This window comes from Pteronotus mesoamericanus, unplaced genomic scaffold (genome assembly GCF_021234165.1).
Source record: "Pteronotus mesoamericanus isolate MK-2021 breed Mesoamerican mustached bat unplaced genomic scaffold, CSHL_Meso_final contig_87, whole genome shotgun sequence".
In the NCBI taxonomy this organism is placed as follows: Eukaryota; Metazoa; Chordata; class Mammalia; order Chiroptera; family Mormoopidae; genus Pteronotus; species Pteronotus mesoamericanus.
In genome coordinates, this window is record NW_026555273.1 from 296,836 (window position 1) to 312,991 (window position 16,156).

The 16,156-nt window shown below is 45.3% G+C and overlaps 1 pseudogene; it reads right to left on the bottom strand.

Moving 5' to 3' along the window:
* Nucleotides 1-10,501: 10,501 nt before the first annotated feature.
* Nucleotides 10,502-12,809, bottom strand: LOC129080276 (disintegrin and metalloproteinase domain-containing protein 20-like; annotated as a pseudogene).
* Between the last annotated feature and the right edge of the window lie 3,347 nt (nucleotides 12,810-16,156).

Sequence of the window (16,156 nt, forward strand, 5' to 3'; positions counted from 1 at the left end):
GAATGCGCCACAAACCCTGAGGAGCGGGGAAGCTGGGCTGGGCTGAGATGAGAGGTTGAGGAGACAGCTGACTTGCTCATTCAGAGTCAGGGACCTGAGACCAGAGGCGATGCTGCCACAGGAACATCAGAAATTCAGGGAAAGATTTCAAGAGACCAGATGCATGGCAAGAAAAAGTCAGGGAAATATGTTCCTGAGAGGACCGTGGTTATTAACTATGACTTGTTCAAAGACACATTGGTAGCCTCCTTGTTCTCTGAATGGGAGATGGAGGGGTCATCTGGGAATCTTCGTTGGGGTCAGGTTTGGGGATGTAGACTGTGGTGTCTCTGCTGCAAGTTCTAGGACATCCCCTAGTTCAGCACAGTGGAAGTGTGCCTGGGGGAAGGTCAGGACATGGGCATCAAGGAGGAATTTCTGTGCCCTTGTCTCTGGTCAATCGTCACAGAGATGGCATTGTGGCAGCAAGGCTGAGGGTTGACGATTGTTTCAGGTTCAACCACAGTCCACAGTTTCACAGTGTTCCTTCGGTCCTCGCTTCAGGGTGAGATCCGAAGGAGTCTCCTCAGCCGAGACCACAGCCCTGTGAGTGTCCCTGTCCCTGGGCCACTGCTGATGTCTTCACACAGCAGGGAACACTATGCGGACACCCTTGCTAATTACAGACAATATTCAGCCTGTACTATGTTCTTCTGACAACTGAATCAATTACCACACACCTGGGGCTGCAACCTACACACAATTATTCCTGTACAGTCTGGAAGTCAGGATGTGATATCCCTTAGCGGACTGAGGTAAATGTGGTGGCAACACAACACTTTCGCCAGAGGCTCTAGGGCAGTGCTGTGATCTGAACATATGTGTTTCCCCAAGATTATATACTGAAATCCTCATCCAAAGAGGATAGTATTAGGAGGTGGGGCTTTGGGAGACCCTTAGATCATGAAATTGCCCCATGAAGGCAGTTAGTACCTTTCTCAATGAGCCCAGAGAGCTGGCTGGTACTTCCACCATGTGAGGACCCAGCAGCTCTTGTCTGAGGTGAACCAGGAAGAGGTCCCTCATCAGAAGGCACCGTGCTGGTGTCACCAAATGCAGGTCTGGCTGCCTGTCGCTTCAAAAGCCAATGCTCGAGAGTCAGGTGCTGATGTAAAAGAAACTGTTTTATTCAGGTGCTGGCAACCTGGAAGATGAGAGACTCTCATCTCAAACCCCTTCTTAATATCTCAGTCCAGGCAGGGTTTTTTAGAAGATTGAGGAGGGACAAGAAATCAAATAGATCATGGCAGAGGCTCTGGATTTATAGGCAGTATCCTCACTGATCTTGATCTTTAATATCAGTACCTTGGAACTGGTTGGTGCCAAAAAAATTCTTGCAGCTGGGTGATCTGCATCACCTGACATTGTGATCAAGGCCCTCTCTTGCATAAGCAGGACTAGAACTGCTGACACTTGCAATATGCTCCCAAGGAACCTTTCAGTATGTGAGTTTTAAAATATGTTTTTAAAATATCGTATTTTTATTCTATTTCATGGTAAATTAGAGTTGTGTAAAGTTTTTATTCCCTGTTACAATTCCCTGCTGTCAATCTTTCCTCCATATCTATGGAGTTTGATGTCCTCTGATATTTCTGGGAGGATGAAAATCCTGAGCCTATTGTAAAGCAAACTATTATGAGTTAAAAGCAGATATATTTTTAAAGGCACCTGTGGAGCAGATCCTATTTTTCTGGCATGGGAAAAACAAGTCATAAAGAGCTTTGAAACAATAAAGGCAAGCATTATAAAGGAAAGAATGGTTAAACCTAAATTAAAAATTCTTCCTCTATGGACCCAAGTCCCTGTGGTATCCATGAAACTAGGCTCATAAACCAATTTCCAGTTCTCTCAAAGAGAAGGATGTGATGGTCCTATATTTACTGAAGCCAGGTAACCTATTTCCTGGTTTTTGTGATGCTTGTTTCCACCTGAGCTGAGGTGTCAATGTAAGTGCAAGAAAAGGAGTTGATGGTCATGCAAACTCCTTCTTGTTCTGCTAGCATGTATTTTAAGGCAATATGATGACCTCAGACAACCTGAGCTACAGGGTCTGAATATTAGCAAGTGAGGCGGCAGTTTAATTGGCTTTGGTGATTTCAGTCTTGGTGAGATTCTGAAGTACATGCTGATGTGCAGCTGCCCCCCACCAGGGTTATAGAGCACATCTAAGGAACTATTCATTATCACCTGGGATTTCTCTGTGGGGGTCACAGGCCATTCAAGTGAATGCTGATGGCTCACCCTGGCACCCACCTACCTGAACAGTTTTACTTACTTGCTTATGGATCCTAGGATGGAACCGTTCGCCTCTGGGTCCCCCTGGACAGGTTAAAAGCATCTGGAGTTGTAGAGCTTGTTCTGGTATAAACTGTAGTTGAAGCTGTTCCCTTTCTTGAGAAAAGGCTACATGGGTGGGCAATTGACAGAACAAGTCCTTTTCCAGCAGAGGGATGGGACATTCAGGCAAACTGAGGAAGCCATGTGATAACTTTAGCTCTCTGAGTTGGCATTTTAATGCCGGAGGGAGGAGTGTTGCTGCATTCATCTCATGATCCCTGTGACTGAGACTGTTGTGGGATTTTTAGTCAGTTTGCTGTTTGGTACGGAGTATATGGGTCCCATGTCCACCAAAAGTCTGTCAACTTGGTCCCCACTGTCCATTGTATCTGAGGCTTCTGTGGGAAGAAAACGATGTGTTGCAAGGTGTCTAGAGGAGCCCCTGAGCTCCCGAATACATTTTCTGAGTCACTATTCCAGTTCGCCATCTGCCTATGAGCCTCTGTTCATTCACTTCTCTCTCATATTTACGTGGCTGGACACCTGAGCTTTCTGCCTCTGAGCTTCTGAACCCGGCCTTTCATTATTACTCTGATTTTGTCTGTCTAACTGCTTAAAATATTTCTCCCTCAGAAATCTTGGCTCTGAATCCTTTCAGGGAAAAGGGATGCAGGATATTTTCTGAAACTGCATTCTGCTTAAAATTGACATAATTTCCCCTTAGAGCTAAGAGATTCTTTGTCTCTGTCAGAGGGGAGATGAGGCCTGGGTGTGGAAGAGGGTGGAGATCATGTCTAGAGGTGGTATTTCCTGAGGAGGAGTAGACCTTATAATCTGGTGCGACAAACTTTGTTTCAAATCTCAATATTATTGAGGCAATAGCTAGGAAAATTCAGGATCTAGTTTTGTTAATATGTGGAAAGTAAAATTTTGAAGAAATTGTCTGAATTAGAGTATTATGTTCATAACTGTGTATTACAGAGTCTATTGAAACATAACTTCTCTCCATAGAATCATCCTAACTTTTATCAAAAAGCCAAATTAAGACTAATTCATTTATTGCCTTAAGTCCTGTTTCAATTCAGCCTGATTATTTGTATAAACATAACAGGAATAACAATGGATCACATAGGCTCTCTTAAATGTGCCTTGCCAAAATCTTATAAGGAATTTCCAGACTGAACTTTAATTAGCCCCGTGGGTCAGAGAAGACAAGCCACCCAGTTGCTATTAGGCTTTTGCTGTATTACCTGTAACTTTGGGCAAGTTCCTTAAGTTCTTGAGTTCTTCCAAAATGTCTTGAGGTTCTCCCATGCCATCTCCCAGGAAAGCAACCTTCAGTCCTTGTCTGGAAAGACTGTCATGAACATTCTTAATAAGCAAGGCACCAAGCCCTTTCTCCAAGCTTCCTTAATTGGCTTCAAAGTCATTCTTCCTTTCTTAAAGATTTTGCTAACATCCAGAGTCCGGGCATCTCTCTCTCTCAGACATGACCTTCCAGTCAATGCCTTAGTTAATAAAACCACAGTTGGAAACTCACGTTATATGTCCTGTATGAATAAATCAGCTTCCCACTTGATCTATGCAAACAATATATTGCCATGGAAATAGAATATTCACTGAGAGTTTCCAAATTCCAGAGGGAACTCTAGTTCTTCCAATAAAGAATATTGGTATTTAAGTAATAAAGAGTCTGATTAACATAATACATAACTATTTAAAAATATAGTGTCTTTGCTCTCTAGGCAAATACATGAAAAACTTTTTAACAGACTGAAGAAGAACAAAATAAATCTTTTTTAGCTTGGTTTTGATATTTAGATTCATTTACATAGTCAAATTCATTATTCAGCTTAACTAAATAATTTTCTCTCAAGGTCTCTTTTTAAAGATCTCTTCTTTAATTTTCATAGACTCTCTGTGATGTACACAGTCTTTGTACAATGGACACAGTTCCTTTTTGTTTGCTTTTTGAAATTCATTCAGAAATAACGAACTTTAGAATAAATTATTTCCTTCTTTTTCTTCAACAAGAGTTTTCATACATTATACCTTCCATTATCAAACAGTAAAATTTGTTTCCAACTTAATTAAAATTCTTAATTCTTAGAAACATTGATTTTAATGAAAACTAAAAGTAAATAGCATTCTTTCAATTGATACTTTAACATTTCATAACTTTTAGAAACAGGTTATTCTTTTCATTGGAATATACATTCATATTTTCAAGAGACATACTTCAAGTAAAGTACAAGATATATTCATTAACAGATCTAAGTCAACTTTATAGCTTCTGTGCATTAAGAAGGCAAAGTAGGCAGACTCAGATCAATTAATATTTTATTATCCTGTTACTTCAAACTATCTAGATATTACATTATTTTCTCCATTTAATCCAACAAAACTTCAGTAGTCCAAGTCGCCAAAGATTTCAGAAAACTATGTTTATATACTTATATTCATAAAACTATTTATTTATTACTGAAAAGTCTTATCAAAACCTCTTAATTTTAGTACATCTATTTATTAGTTCTTAACATCTTTATGAAATTTTAATGTCAGTTATTAACCAAGACATTTTCTTGACAAATTATGTAAAAGATAAATAACATGAATGTATTCCTGCAAACTCAGGCAAAATTAATATTTTTTGTTAATAACTCTAGAAGATATCAATTAAATTTAAGCCAGTCTTAATATCAATTATTTTTCCAGACCACATGATCCTGAAAAATAATGTTTTAGATGGTACATTTTTTTACCACACATGAACAAAATTATTAATAATATTAATGAAGACAACACTTTCCTGTTTTTATTTGTCCTTGACAATTTTAAGGAGGCTGGAGCAGAGCCAAGGGAGATATCAGGCTGGAGTAGAAAGTGTCTTGAGTAGGAAAGTGCCTTTTTTTCTCTTCACATTGAAATGAGGAAGTCCTCCCCACTGCCTCTCCCCTGCACAGAGTTTGGGGGGTGGCATTAACTTTCCCACTTTTCCCAGGACCACCACAGCTCCCACCCCTCCAGGAGGAGGGTTTAGAATGTTTAAAAAACTTAACCTCTCATTTTTCTTCTTTCTGAGCTTACTGTCTTGGAGGGGAATGAGATCTTTACCATGTCTTTGAACCATCCATTCAAATCCTGAGTAGTCTCCTCATGGTGTAACAACATGAAAGCTTGCACCAAAGAGATCTTACTTTATTTGTCAGACCTTTGGCAAAACAATTCTAAGTAGTCATTGACTTCCAGCTGTAAGTTGAGCAGTCAGCTAAAATGAGACCTCATGGCCTCTCTGATGTAATTGAGACATGGATGCCTGTTTACAAACAGAAACAAAAACAACATCTAAAGCAAAGACCAATCTCAGACAAATGAATGCCCCCAGATTAAATACTCTAAAGGGAGGGGCTGGGACATTAGCATGAATGACCTTCACAGGTTTTAAATGGCACAGCACCCAGATAACAAAGGCAGAGGATGTTTTGTGTGAACAAAACAGCAAAGAGCAAGCCAAGTCCTTAAAAGGTAAGAATGCAAGCAGAGAACAACTGTGTACAAAGTTTCACTTCAAACAGACAAGAGCTCTCACAGAGCTCCAAATAGAAGAGATGAGAGCTTTCAAACAGAACAAATATTCTAAACCCCGAAATCCATGAACCAGAACACCAAAAGTGCCCTCCAAACCCCACAAAGAAGATCTGGGATTTTTTGTGTAGTCACTGAGATGAGCCTACCGCTGTGTGGTTCATACTGATTCCTATGGAATCCCAGATGGTTCAAAGAATGCAGATATTGGGGCTGAGGGTTCATCGTTGTGCACACCAGGACTTTACTCAGTTTGAAGTCCATCAACTCCCCAGAGACCTGTTTCTTTCCCTCAGCAAAGTGTTTAAAGGCAGCTGATACCTTGAGATGGAGAGCAGGGAAAGTCTCTGACAACTCTTGGCAGTGGGTGGGAAATCCCTATAGACCCTGTCATGGGGACAGCCTGATACAAGCAGCTGGGACCTCAGCCTGGACCATCCAGCCCTAGCAGGCATCCACTTCTTTCTATCTGATTCACCAAATAATGTAACCAAATGCAGGTCCAGCTGTCCACCGCTTTGAGAGCCAGTCCTCAAGAAGCAGGTGCTGTTGTAAAGGGAAGTGGTTTTATTATAGGTGCCGGCAGCCTGGAAAATGAGGGCTCTCATCTGAAACCCCTTCTTAATATCTCACTGCAAGAAGGAGGGTTTATAAGGAGGGAGGGAGACAAGGAGAACAAAGAGGTCAGGGGGAGATGCTGTGGTCATGCACACAGTGCCCTTGCTGGTCCTGACATGGATCTTTAATGTCAGCATCCTGGAAGTGGACGTGAATGGTGCCAGCCAAATTCCTGCAGCTGGAAGATCTATGTCACCCAAAATCGTGGTCAAAGCTGTTTTTGTACAGCAGCTTGGAACTGCTGGCACTTGCAATATGCTTCCAAAAAACCCATCAGAATGTGAGTTCTTTTTCTCAGTTAGGGTTAGGGTTTTAGCACATCTTATTGTAATTCCATTACATGGTAAATCAGAGTAGTATAAAGTTTTTATTCCCGGTTACACTGGTACCTTGACTGTGAATGTTCAGCCTCCAGGCCTTTGGGACAAAAATGTTATTTATCAGCTTCCCAGTCCATGGCACACTGTTATAGCAGCCAGAACAGTTTCAGATTTGGGCGTCCATTTATCTTTTCCAGCCTCTACTGCTGCGTTCCTTGTCCCATGATCTCTTCCTCCTTCTCCACAGCCTGGAACAGTTCACCTGAAATCTGTGGTCATGTTGCTTCCTTCTTCTCCTGGAGTCTCATCTCCCTCTTCCTCTTTCTAATAAAAACACTTTTCATATTAAGACTCCCTCAGACTACCCTCGGGAATATTTGGATCCCAAGATCTCTAAACTAATCAAACATGGCAAAGTTCCATTACTCTCTAGAGTTCACAGGTACCAAGCAGAGTTCAGACAACCATGGCCAACCTTCTTTACTGTTTTTCATCACTGTCTATGCCAAGAGACCCTCTGCCAATGGCCTCACCTTGTTTCTGGGAACACACAGCCTCCCCATCAGCTCCATGAATCTATAGTTTCTCCGTGTCTCTGAGCCTAGTGACAAAAAGTCATCTTTTCACCACTCTGTCTCCTCTGTCTCCTTGAGGGTCAGGAAGCCAGAGGCTCTAAGAGCCAAGGGCACCAACATCACTGTGTATGAGTCCTCGCCTACACGTTGCTGCCTGTGGTCCTTCTCCCCGGTGTCTCCAGCCCTGGAGTTTAGGCAACACTACATACAGCCATCCATTCATGCTCCTTTAGAGCAAAGGGGCACTACAACCTCATGGAACATGCCCAGCTCTGCCTTGGATTAGGATTAGGGGACCAGTGAGGGCCAGTGGGAAGGCGAAAGCCCCAGACACTGGACTCACTTATATCAGAGGTTGTCTCATGGACATACCTGATTCCAGCTCAGGATACTGTGTTTAGTTATTGAAATGCTATCATGACCATCCTCCCCAGGACACTTACCTGCACAGAGGCATGGCCCTCTCTGAAGGTCTTCAACCCAAGAGGTCCCTATCAGGGGTCCCCAACATCCCTCCACCCTGTCCATGGATGCTGCTCACATTAACACCTGAGTTCCAACTCCTGTCTCCCACCCCCATCCCCAGCCTGAGCTCTGCCTCCTGTATCCCCCCAACCATGGAAGAGTTGTCTTCCATGAAACCGGTCCCTTGTGCGAAAAATGTTGGGGACTACTGTCCCATATAATAAGAGAACATGAAAATAGGGCCCCTCTGTTCATGAAAGGCAGCCATCCCCAACCCTGCAGCTCTGGGGTTGGAGACCAGAGCGGGATTCCCAGGTGTTCCCAGTCTCTGCTCAGGACAGAGCACAGACTTCTCACCATGGAGTCTGGGCTCAGCTGGGTTTTTCCTATGGCTATTTTATGGGGTAACTTATGGAGAAGGAGAGACACTGACTGAGTGGATGTGACTGAGAGGAACAGCAGATGGGTGATTTTCCTAACCTGACATCTTTGTGTTTGCAGGTGTCCAGTGTGAGGTGCAGCTGGCGGAACCTGGGGAAGGCTTGGTGCAGCCTGCGGGTCTCTGAGACTCCCCTGTGCAGCCTCTGGATTCACCTCCCATAGCTCCTGGATGAGCTGGGTCTGCCAGGCTCTAAGTACGGAGCTGGAGTTGGCTTGTACAATCAATCCTGATGGAAGGACCATGTTCTACGCCAGCTCTGTGAAGGGCTGATTCACCACCTCCAGAGACAATGGTGAGAATATGCTCTACCTGGAATCAGACAGCCTGAGAGCCAAGGACATGGCCGTGTATTGCTGTGTAAGAGTCACAGTGACAGGGAGTCTGTGCGAGCGCAGACACAAAGCACCTGGAGGAGTCAGGAGGGCGCGGCTGCAGGGGGCACTAAGGACACCAAGGGCCACTTTTGGCCCTTGAGCACTGAGGCCAGCCCCAGGGGCAGGTGTGGGCCTGGCGGGGAAGGAAGGGGCTTCCCCGTGGAGGCAGGGATTTCCTCTCCACTCCCTCAGCTGCATCCAGGGCCACTTCCTCCTTCTTCGTGGTTCTGATTCCCCGCATTCTCACTGCAGCCAGCAGAGGAAGAAGTGACCCTGTCTGCCTGCCTGCAGAGGAGGTTCCACCCCGCGCCTGGGGCCTTTCTTTCATCAGGGTCCCATGTGTCCTTGTCCTTCCTTGGCAACACACCACCCTGAGTGCTCTCACCTCCCCGTGGCGCAAACGCTTCCCACAGAGGCGTCCAGCCCCGCCCGCGCCCCCGTCTGCTGAGCTCAGGCCCTCTGACCCCCAACGTACACAGTGTCCCCACACGGGTCCTTCCCTCTGACAGTCACACCCGGCCCCACAGGGGTCGCGATCGTCCCCCAGGACCTCCACCTCTCAGGCCTCTGTCCTCCCTGCCACACATTGTCATCTCACTGCTCATTTATTGGGTGAATGTGGAAATGCACCCCAACATAACCCACGGGACCCTATCGGCTTAATGCTTTCTAAGTGTGACATATACCCCAAACCTCATAGGCCTGGTGTTCTGCTCATTCCTCTTTGCTCCCCCAGGCGACCCGTCGCAGCACGGAGGCTGAACGAGAATTTGCACAGCCCCATTTCCCAGCCTCATCCCCTAACCGCCCCAGAACATGACTTTCCAACAAGGAATCCCCTGGCTTTTCCATGTGTAGGAATTTTTGACTTTTAAATTGACTGGATGTGCCTGTATTGCATGGAGGAAATATGTAATTTTAAATGTTAATGCAAAAAAATTATATTTATTAATTTCACATTACATTGTAAAACACTATCTTGTTGGAAACTCTTTCGACACCAGGGTAGCCAGGCTTCCCAGCCACACAGGCCTGATGCGGGGACGGCGTCTGGCTCTCACGGGCACAGCTGCACCCGCCCGCCTTCTCTGACAGGTGCAGGCCCAGAGGAGGGGCCTGGCCATGTGCTGGGCTCCCTCCAAGGGCACAGGACAATGATGGCCACCACTATCCCCTCAGGGCTAAATGCCACCAAAGGACTGTAGCCTCAGCACAAGGAAGTGTGCTCTCCAGGGTGGCACTGGTGTCACTGGGCAGACGGTGGGCCCTGCTCCCACCCCACGTCCCACAGCCATGTCTGTGGGGGACAAGCAGGGGTGGTTGGGAAGAGCCCGCTGTCACCCCGAATCTGATTTGTTAGAGAAGGAGCAGCTCCTCACAAACTGAGGACGGCCTCAGTCCTCAGGGGAAGGACTGCAGGAACCCGTCAGGAAATGGCCTTAAAGGAACTTGTGGCTACAGTCCCTAACCCTGGGACAAGCAGACACAGGGCCAGGCCAGGTCTGACCAAGCCTGCTCTCCAGGTCAGAGTCTCAGGTGCAGGGAGGGCCCTGAAAGTCTTACAAAGCTGTAGAGATGCCATCATGCAGTTGTCAAGCTTTATTTGGACAGCTGGTGGGAAAGCGCCCACACCGTGATTTAGGACAGGACCCCTCCACATGTGGAGGAACGTGAACGTCAGCTCCGTACCTGGTTGTGGTGATTTTTTACAGATGTTTCTCCAGTGTTGCCTGTAGTTGCCCAGGGGATGGGGAGCTGCTTAGTTTTTATCAGCTGTCACTTCCCTGATTTCGTGGTCTTGACAGTTCACACGGTGGTGGCCACTCTGAAGAGGAGGGCAGGTGGGAAGGTGGACATGCTCCCAAAGACCACCCTCAAGTACACCAAGGACAGAGCTCTGTGCTCACTGACCGAATTCTTCTTGGAGGGAGTCCGCTGACAACACTTTCCCCGGCACCTGTCTGGATGCTCCGGGGAGCATCCCAGCCTACGTGGAAATGTCAGTTTCCCTTATCATTGCAAATTCCCCTGAGGTTGCATTTGGAAGGGGGACAGCCAAAGGTTATGGCATCCACAGAACCACTGCATGTGCAGTTGACACAGAACTTTCCACCACCACAGAGGCTACTAGGTCTCACATGACCAGCACCAGCTGTTTCTGTCCCAAAGTGTCAATCTATCCCAAAACACAAGGGTCGCTCTGTGAGAGACAGATCAAATCCAACATGTTGCCACAACCAAGGCAGGTGCATGACGTTGATACACTTTAGGCGACCACACCTAACGTCAGTGTCAGCACAACGCATTAGTCTGTTGCTGCCACTTCTTGTACACTGCACACATCAGTGTCTGTTTGTACGTAGGCAGCAGCAGGCGTCTGGACCACTCATCGCGCCTTCACCAAAGACCTCCTTGCCACGCACAGGCGGTCAGTCCAATTTCCATGAGAGCACTAGCCGTCTTCGGTGCACATGGTTCCATGTTGCAGATAAACATTTTCAGGGCACGTGAAGGTCGGCCCGAGGAAGCACTCCGGAAGGTCACATGGGTTTTGGGTTGGCCTGCACGGTGTCCCCAGGGCAAGTGGGTGCAGCTTGTGCAACACCTGCCTGTGTGACAAGCTCTTCCAGGTGTAGGGCTGCAGTCGCCTCTACAGCATACGTTGCTGTCACACTGCTTGAAGGAGCCACAGCCACACTGCTCTCCATCACCCTCCACAGAGTTTTGACATCAAGCAAACAGCAGGCTTTTATTTGAATATTTGGATCCACTCAGGCAGCTGCTGTGTTTTCCACCGTAATTAACTATATCTGCTGACTGCATCCTGGAACAGGTACCGAAGGCATCTGTCAACACAGGGTGCCTATCCATGATGCAAGTGGCCCTTCCCTAGCAAACACAAGTTTCCTCATCACAATGCAGACCCAAACTTCTCCTGATTAATTGGCTGGCTATAGCTTATAACAATAAATAATGTCTCAAGAGAACACCCAGCATGAGGAGACCACTTTTTTTGCACGCACCATAGAGGGCTTGAGTAAAACCAAGTTCATGGGGCCCATTTCTAATCACAGTTAAGCCCAAATGTGGCTGAAGAGGAGTATAAATGTTGGTTACATAATTGTTATAAAACAGACTCGCTGGCACTGCATAATTGTCCATGGTGGTTGGATCTCTCACATTATAAATGAATATGATGCTGAGGTAGTGCCTTTGATTAATACGTTGGACATGGAGTCAATTAAACTACCTAGACATACCAGGAACTGGGCACATTTTGACACATTATTGTGTAGAGCAGGACAGTCTTTTACATTTCCCCTGTGGTCTGCATAGGGCTCTCTGCTGAGCCTGGGGACTGCAGTGGCATTCGCTTGACAGAACGGGGTGGGGGCTCTCTTCTTTGTGCCCAGGGTACATGAGGGTCTCACAGCGCTGGTGTTGGCCACTATCTGAGAAATTACATGTTCAAACCCTTGGGAATCCTTGAGGAGTTGGGCTTCATAGGCAAGCTCATCCAACTTCATCATACATGTCAGGCCCTGTAGCATGTGTCCATGGTGACTGTGCAGAGAGGAATCTTCTCCAGGGAGCAGAGGTAGTAACAGTGGAGAAGGACCAAGGGGTCATCCACCTGCAAGGCTCCCTGGTCAGCCTGAGTCATCAGCACCAGATGTTGGGCCCAAAGCAGTTTCTTGCTCCGCATGTGGATGACATGTCTCTGGCCCCCAAAATTCAGACTGTAGGAGAGCCAGCCTGGTGTCTGAAGGCCTTTGCCGCGGGGCTGCTCCTTCCTGGGAACCAACACCTCAGAGGAGATGTGGCGCCATGAGGGACGGCCTTGAGAATGCTGGGCAGCAGCCAGCACCACCCAGAGCCTGAGGACAAGAGGGGTGTCCTCAGGGTGACTGAGCCCTCTGCCCACCTCATGTCCCTCTCAGGGACAACCACCAGTGGGAATGGAGGAAGGGATGGTCCTAAGTGAAGCCAGGTCACAACCATCTGCTGTGGCTACTATACCCAGGAGATAGTGACAAAAAATTCAACCCTGGATAGGTCAGCTGAGGGGACTAGGTAAAAGTGACAGGGTGTGGCAGAGGGTGGGGCTGGACATGATGTCAGCTGGGAAGACAGCATGACCCCAGACACAAACCTCCCAGGGAGAGATAGGAGGGCTGGGCTCCAGGGGACAATCAGGACAGCAGAGGACATCAATGCTACTCACGGACACTCAAGGACACAAGGGACATCAGTGCCACCAGGGGGAGCCCAGGACATACTAGGGGGCATCAATGCAACTAAATGGAGAGGCCCTGCTCAGAAGCTGTTTCCTAGAGGGTTTGCAGAAGGGCTTCTCTTTGGGGTAGATGATTTCTTCTCCTTTTATTGTCCCCTGGGGCAATGCCTGCTTCCTCATATGTGTCTTTAACTTCTTATATACTTTCTGCTGCAAAAACATAGGAAATGACTGTTTGCAGATACAGTTGCCTTCTCATCTGGGTCCTTATTGTACCCCTGTCTCTATACTGTCTGCTGTTCCTGGCTGACAACCAATACATGTTAGGAATCCTCAGAAATGAAGAATACAATTTCTGAATTGAAGAACACAGCAGAAGAAATCAAAAGCAGGTTAGATGAAGCCAAGGATCAACTCAGCGAGCTGGAGGACAATGTAGAAAAAAGCTCCCAGAAAGAGCAAGAAATGAAAAAAGACTCAGAAAGAATGAAGAGGTGTTTAGGGAAATGCAGGATAACCTGAAATATAATGATATCCACATAATAGGGAAGAAGAAGAAAAGGAGCAAGGGATAGAGAACCTGTTTGAAAAAGTAATGATGGAAAAATTCCCTAATTAGAAAAAATGTCGCACAACTCCTGGAAGCACAAAGGGTCCCATTCAAGAGGAACCTGAAGAGGCCCACTCCAAGACACATCACCATTAAAATGGCAAATATCAAAGACAAAGAGAGAATCCTAAAGGCAGCAAGGGAGAGAGAGGTAGTAACATATAAGGGAGCCATGGTACGGCCAGCAGCTGACTTCTCAACAGAAACACTACAAGCCAGAAGGGAATGGCAAGAACTATTCCAAGTGTTGAAAAGCAAAGACCTGCAACCAAGACTGCTCTACCCAGCAAGACTCTCAGTTAAAATGGAAGGTGAAATAAGGAGTTTCCCAGACAAAAGAAGGCTAAAAGAATACATCGCCACCAAACCAGCACTACAAAATATGTTAAAAGGACTGTCTTAAGAAGACAAAGAAAAAGAGTCTATGAGTATATTCATAATACACACTTCCTTTCACAGTCACCAATACTTGATATTACTAATATTTTTAATATGTATTAATCTGATTGTGACAATGATGTGTTATTTTAATTGTTACTTTATTATTTGTTGAAACTAACCTGTTTTTGTATATTTCCTTCCTATTCTATTATTTTTGAAAAGCTTTAAATGACTTTTTGGTATTCTTTATCCATTTTTTAAATTAAATGTTTGTAGAATTTTTTCCCTAAAAAAAAATAAATAAAAAACCATTAGCTGTGTTTTAGATGTGTTGCAAATACTTTCCTATTCTATTACTTGTCCATTAACATTTTTTATATGTATATTACTATATAGTCTTAAATGTTTAATATAGTCATATTGTCAATATTTTACTTTCTAGCTTCTGGATTTGAATATTTTACTTCAGGGTAAGAAAAATATTATTTTGTATTTTCTCCTAAAATTCCTTAGATTTTACTTATTGATTTTTAACTCACCTGAATATTTCTTGTACAATGTGTGAAATAGAGCTCTATATTTGTTTTATTTCAAATAATAGTGGTCCATGCACCTTATTTGTTGAATAAGCCTTATTTTCCCCATTGATTAGAAATATCAATTTAATCATATATTACATTGTTAGACAGATATATATGTTTTTTTCTAGAATTCTCATTATATTTCATTGATCTAATTGATTATTTCTGTGCTGGTGTCATGTTGTTTTAATTGCTGAGACTTTATAATGGATTTAAATTTGTTAATATTTTATAATGGATTTTGACATTAAAAAATAAAAGCAATCTGCATTGAAAAAAAGAAAGAACGAAGGAAGGAAGGAAGGAAGGAAGAAAGAAAGAAAGAAAGAAAGAAAGAAAGAAAGAAAGAACTCCTACCTTTTGTGACAACATGGATGGAACTGGAGAATATTAAGCTAAGTGAAATAAGCCAGTCGGTGAAAGACAAATACCATATGATCTCACCTATAAGTGAAATCTATTCAACAAAATAAGCTAATGAACAAAATAAACCACAGGCAAGGAAACATGGAGCAGCCTGAAAGTGACCAGAGGGGATGGGGAAGGACATTGGTGGAAAGAAGAAGGGACTAAACAAAGAACATGTATGAATGACCCATGGACATGGACAACAGAGTGGGAATTGACTGTGGGAGCAGGGGGTTGGGGTGGGATGGGTGGAGGGCGGTAAAGGGGGGAAAACTGAGACAACTGTAGTAGAATAAACATGATCTAAGATTAAAAAATTAAAAAAAGAAAGAAGGTCTGTCCATTGACATGATTCATAGGAGTCCTATAACCCGACCGTTCTTCAATGCCTAACCCACACCATTGACTCTGAGAGAAGAAATGTCCTCAGGGCACAGAAGAGCATGGGGCAGTAACCTCATTCCCTCCCCAATTATGAGAACAGAGACCTCCACCTACGAATTTCTCCACCAGCTCCAGATTAAATCATCCCCTGGGCAACGGAGGCTCCCAGCTCTCTCTTCACATGGGGCTGAAGTCTCTGGGGAAGACAGATCGGTGTTCTAGAAGATGAGACAGATGGGTCTCCTCCTATTTCTGGTGACAGCTCCACAGGGCAAGTGTCTCAGATGAGAGACATGGGTCTATGGAATGGTGGTGACTGCACATGACTGACACCACCATTGGAATGGAATGATGCTCTTGTCCCCTATGCCAGGTGCAGCTGCAGGAGCCGGGCCCAGGAACAGCATAGCCCTTGCAGACCCTCTCCCTCACCTGCACTGTCTCTGGTGACTCCATCGCCAGCAGTTACTGCTGGATCTGGATCTGCCAGCCCCCAGAGAAGGGGCTAGAATGGATTTGGTACATATGTAGTGGTGGAAGCACTTACTACAGCCCCTCCCACAAGAGCTGCACCACCATCTCCAGAGACACCTCCAAGAAGCAGGTTTTCCTGTAGCTGGGTTCCGTGACCACTGAGGACACAGCTGTATTTTACTGCACAAGAGACACAGTGAGGGAAAGTCAGTGTGAATCCAGATCCAAACTTCCCTGAGAGAGACAGGAGGGCTGGGCTGCAGGGGGCGCTCAGGACACCAGGAATGATATGGAAAACCACACTGACACTGGTCCACAGACTCTGACACCCCAGGACCACTCTTCTGGGTCCCCTCTTCCTGCATCAGTATCTGTTTCTGCTCCTA